Below are 6,000 nucleotides of genomic sequence, written 5' to 3'. Positions count from 1 at the left end.
TTGATGGTGTTGGTATTGATGTGTCCCAATCTAGCGTGCCATCTGCTCGACTCGCTAATACTTGTTAAATGCAGAGCTGCAGTCTCTCTAACTCCCATATGAACTTTGTATAAACGATTTCTTGATCTTACTGCTTTAGCAAGAAGCTTTCCTCTGTAATCTCGCATTGTCAGATGATCTCCTCTCATTCGAATATCACATCCTGACTCTGTAGCCTGTCCTAGGCTAATAATGTTACTCTTAAGGTCTGGGATATAATAAACATCCTTCATCACTCTAGCTTCACCATTCATGTCAGTAAAAACAATTGAACCTTTCCCTTTAATATCAACACGAGAGTCATCACCGAATCTTACTTTGCCTATTATAGAAGTATCAATCTTGTTGAAATACCTCCGATCACCTGTCATATGGTTGCTCGCTCCGTTATCAAGATACCAGACATCTTCCTCATTAGTCTTCTGCTCGTATTTGCTTGGTATGACCTTTTTCTCGTTCAAATAAACTACTTCATGCATCATAAGCTCATCCGCTTCAAGAGTCTCATCAGTGTTGTTCTGCTCTTGAACTTCTTGCAGTTTCAAAAGTCGATCAGGGCAACTAGATGCAAAGTGACCCATCTTGTCACACCGAAAGCAAGTAATCTTAGTCAAATCAAACACTCTTGACTGATCTCTTCCATTGTTAAAGCGTCCGCGACCTCTTCCTCTTGAGAAAAATCGGTTTCCTCGTCCTCTTCCTCTGTATTCACCTCCATTATATTCTCGGTTTTGATTGTATTCTCTGTTTTGATTCTCCATGTTTGATGAATACATTAACTTGTTCTGGCTTTCATGTGCTTCTTCTTCTGCTTCTTCATGTATACGCTCTTCATAGGTTTTCAGTCGACCTATGATATCTTCAAACGTGGTAGTATTGAGGTCTAAAACCTGCTCAAGGGACGCCACTATTTGTATAAACTTTATCCGAGGAAGACTCTTCAAGAATTTCTTAACAAGTTTTGATTCTTCAATACTTGCTCCTAACGCAGCTGACTTTAAAGAGTTTATGAACTCTAAGACAGATTCTCATCCGCATAGACCACACAATATAATTTGTTGAATTCAGCATGGGACATTGAATCGAAGAAGGTCCCCCTCCTTGTGGTTTTTCTGGAACCACAGCAACCTCACTCATAACTTCTTCTCTTTAGGATCTCTGTCAAGCTCTGATACCAAGTGTTGTTTTTAAGACGAATATGAAAGCTTTGAGTTTAATAAAGTATCACTCCCTTTATTAATACCTTAGAAATCTCTCAAACTAAGGTTACAAACTCCAATCTCTCAAGCTCTCTAATCTCACAAAACTCATAGCTTATGTCACAACTCAACATAGCTATTTATATTAAAACACATATCATAAACCTATTAGGAAAACACCAATATTCAGATAACTCCTAAATATTATTTGAGCTTATCTTCTTTTGAACTTAACTTCTCTAATCACAACTCTATTAGGAAGTCTTCCTCTTCAAGCTTAACCAACAGTTTCTTTTAAGAGTGAAAGTCCAAAGAATATTGTCATATATAAATGATGTTTAAAATGACTAGTGTTAATCTTTTTGCTTGTTTTTTGAAATAGTTTATAGAAAGCTTGTATATTCATGTGGATGTAGAATAATATTTATACAAGTAGAGATGTGTAGAGATAGAGATAGAGCTAAATCCTAATGAGATAAGGACTAGAGAAGCTAAGTAGATGAGATGTAGAAAGATGTAGTATTATCTAAATCTATGTATAAGTTACCTTGATACCCTCCCGCAAGCTGGCAGTGTGAGGTCCGAATACCCAGCTTGGAAAGCAAGTCATCAAACTGTGGTCCAGGAGGAGCCTTAGTCAGAATATCGGCGAGCTGAGTCCTGGAAGAGACATGTTCCAATGCAATTAGCTTGTCTTGGACGGCATCACAAACCTGATTGCAGTTGGACTCGATATATTTTGTCCGTTCGTGGAAGACCGGATTTTTTGCGATATAAATGGCTGAGTTGCTATCGCAAAATAAATGCATAAGCCCGGGATGTGATACACAAAGGGATTCTGCGAGCTCCTTAAACCATTTGAGCTCACAAAGAGTGTCGAACATAGCGCGATATTCAGCCTCGACAGAAGAACGAGAGACTGTTATCTGCTTCTTTGTTTTCCAATGTATCGGAAAGTCACCAATAAAAATAATGTAAGCACTGAGAGAACGTCGAGTGAGAGGACAAGCTGAGTAGTCAGAGTCACAAAAGGCAGAGACACAAAGATTAGGACTAGAACTCAGCAAAATGCCCTGACCAGGACAACCTTGGAGGTGACAGACAACGTGAAGAGCAGCCTCCTAATGTGCATGTAGTGGTTTGTGCATAAATGAAGCCAAAAGCTGAATAATGTAGCCAAGTTCAGGACGAGTGTTAGCAAGGTAGATGAGGCGACCGACGAAGCGACGACATTGAGGAACATCAGCGGAAGGACCGGTGGCAACTGCAAGACCATGATTCAATTCAACGGGCGTTAGAGCTAGCTTGCAGCCTAAGAGACCAGTTTCGGCAATAATATTTGCGCTACGAGAGAAAGAAACCAGCCTCACTTTGCGCCACCTCAATGCCAAGAAGATATTTAAGTTTGCCGAGATCTTTCATATGGAAACACTTATGAAGATAATCTTTAAATTGCTGGTGAGCCATAGTATCATTGCACACAATAACGAAGTCATCAACGTACACCAAAATATGAATGCAAACGGTTCCCCGGACCTTAGAAAACTGTAGAAACTGAGTTTCACACAATGAATTTGTTTGAATGGGGAACAAATTCACTTAAGCTTTCTCTCTAAGAATCAGATTAAAACTAGAAATTAAAAAGGGGTTATGATTTCTTGAAGAAGAAGGTAGGGTTTCTCTCAAGAACAATGAAGAATTAGGGTTTTTGTATTAATTGCTGGATACTTTACACAGGGAAGAGATCTTCCTCTATTAATACTTTATCCTAGATTACAAAATATATCCACTTTCCTAATCAGATCGGTCGTGATTAGGAAAGTTTCTTGTTCCTTGTTTGGTCGGCCGCCGGGCGAACTGGGAGGTTAGCTTCCTATTTCTAAGCTGGGCTTCCTGATGCTATTGGGCCTTCATTCGAAGATAGAATCCACCTTCAGGCCAAACTCCCAGTTTAGATAACCGGTTTCCTTAATCAGGTTTAGATTGGTATGTTGGGGGTGCCAATTCCCGCACCAACAAAAACAGAGAGTAATCCGCATACTTCTGAGAGAAACCAAACTCGCGGAGAACTTTGGAAAGTTTAGAGAACCAGCAGCACGGAGCTTGACGAAGACTGTATAAAGATTTCTTGAGACGACACACTTTAGACGGATCTGAACAAGGGTATCCTTGAGGGAGTTTCATGTAGACCTCTTCTGTGAGATCACCATGTAGAAAAGTATTATGGACATCCATCTGATGGACCTCCCAGTTCTTTGCAGCAGCAAGGCATAGTAGAAAACGAACCGTCTTGAGCATGATAACAGGAGAAAATGTTTCTTTGAAATCGACACCCTCTTGTTGATTATTACCAAGGACTACCAAACGAGCCTTATGACGTTCCAAAGAACCATCAGAGCGATACTTGTTCTTGTATATCCATTTGTTGCCAAGTGCTTTCTTGCCAGGAGGAAGAGTCGTAATATCCCATGTGTTACTTATGTCGAGAGCATTGATCTCATTACACATTGCATCGCACCAAACTTTTAATTTTGCAGCATCTTTGTAAAACTTTGACTCTTCGGAAAGTAAGACGGCTGCCATGAACAATCGGTGGGACGGAGAAAAACGAGAGTCAGTGTCAAAATCAGCAATAGGGTAAGGAGTCGTACTCGAGGCTGTTAGCGAAAGACCAAGTTCAGTCGAGGAGAGGAAAGGAGTGGACCGGGTTTATTATTTCGACGAGTAGAATGAGTCACATAGTCTCTTAACAAAACAGAGGGCAGTTTCTGGCGATGTCCTTTACCAGGTAGTTCAGGAAGACCCGGAGAAGAAGAAGTCTGAGTAGTGAGATGAGCTTCAGTAGTTTGAGAAGAGGATGCAGAAGGTGAAGACGGAGGCGGAGAACCAGGCAGGAATATCTGGTGGATAAGTGGTATGAGTTGGATCTTGCGAGGATGACGTAGAGAGAACTGGCGGTGAGAGAAGAGTTGATGATGGACTAGGAAGTAACCAATCATCGACCATGGATCACAAGAGTTCATTGGTGGTGTAACATAGTCAGTATTATCAACACCGAGAAAACATCCTCGGAGAAGATAACATCTCGACTAAAAAAGTACTCATTGCTTTCAATGTCGTAGAGATGCCAAGCCTTCTTGCCGTAAGGATAGCCGACAAAAATGCACCGCAGTCTTCGGTCCCCAAACTGGTCTTTATCACGAAAGCGGCGGTGTGCAAAACAAAGACAACCAAAGACGTGTAGTTGAGTATAATCAGGCTTAGTGTTGAATAAAACTTCATAAGGCGATTTGCCTTGGAGAACTTGAGTGGGGGTGTAGTTTATGAGATGAGCGACAGTTAGAATGCTTTCTCCCCAAAAAGTGAGAGGGAGACGAGCTTGAAATAGACCTGCTCGAGCAACAATAAGAATGTGTCTATGTTTCCTTCCGAGGCGGCCGTTTTGTTGTGGTGTATCCACACAAGAAGTTTGATGCATTATTCCTTGTTGACGAAAATACAAAGATAATACCATGAAACACGGAAACATACAAAGTTTAATTACACTATTCCTTGTCGTACTATTATTAAAAACCTCACGTGTTTGTTTAGCACAGAAACAAATTTCGCAAGTGTGATTATGGAGCAGGAGCCGGTTGAAGAGTTAACCGAAGACGACGTACGTGGATGAGATTCACGCATAAGAAGTCATGGTGATCAAAGGAAGACACCAAGCACAAAAGGAGGATGCTTACCTCAGAGAAAAATGGAGCATAAGCCGGTTGAAAAGATAACCGAAGAAGACGTGAAAAAGATTCACGCACGAGACGTCACACAGATGTGAACGTGATGGTGATCAAAGAAAGACACCAAGCAAGAAAGGAAGCAGCTTAGCCAAGAGAGAAAAGGGAGAAGCAGCCGGTTGCAAAAATGGGAGAAGAAAAAAGATCATCTAAAGAAAAAGTAATTGGAAGAAGGTTGCTTGAACAGCGACAAAGACATGATGGAAGAACACGAGGCATACGTGATGAAAGAGGCCATGGAGAATTCAAGTAAAATGTGAGAGAGGTCACGGGAATTTTTTTTAAAAATGGAATGAATGAGCAGAAGAATCGAAGTGGTGAAGAAACGAGTGTATGACCTTTGAGTGATAAAAAGAAAATCACCAAGAGGGAGACAAGAGACATAGCCTTCACGCCAATTCACCTGCAGAAGAAGAGAAAAGAGACTAAGCTCTATTAATTGGAATCAAAGTAAGAGAGAAATGAAGAAAATGTTCACACAAGAGAAAAACTCTAACATGTGTGAAGCATTCGATAAAGAGGGAGAGAGATGTTACTCTACGCTTTTGAAAACGAAAGTTGTGACAAATTAAGAAAGAAGCTTAGTGAAGAGCAAAACCCAATTAAGAGGGAGTGTTGGTAAAAATTGAGTTTAGGGCTTATGTTATTTTATATAACTATATTATTAAGTGTGTTGTAAAGTCAAAGGTTATGTGTTAACCGTGACTTGTTATGAACCGTTGTTAGTGTAGGAAGTTGCAACAGTTGCTTTGTGTCTTTAGGAAAACTACATATATAAGGTGGATGTTATCTTCTTATATAAGTTGTCCGAGAATAATTGAGAAGTTTTCTACTTTTTCATTCTCTGTTTTTTCTCTATCATGTTCTGTATTCGAAGCAATGGCTTCTGGGGTAATACAAGAGCAAAACTTCAACAAAACACTGGACTGGAACTGTCTTCCGCACGCAACAACAAAAACCAAACACCTCTCCACTTAGCT

Source organism: Camelina sativa, chromosome 17 (assembly GCF_030686135.1).
Source record: "Camelina sativa cultivar CO46 ecotype springtype chromosome 17, ASM3068613v1".
NCBI classification, from domain to species: domain Eukaryota; kingdom Viridiplantae; phylum Streptophyta; class Magnoliopsida; order Brassicales; family Brassicaceae; genus Camelina; species Camelina sativa.
The sequence above is the reverse complement of the archived record's forward strand: the minus strand, read 5'-3'. Positions refer to the sequence as shown.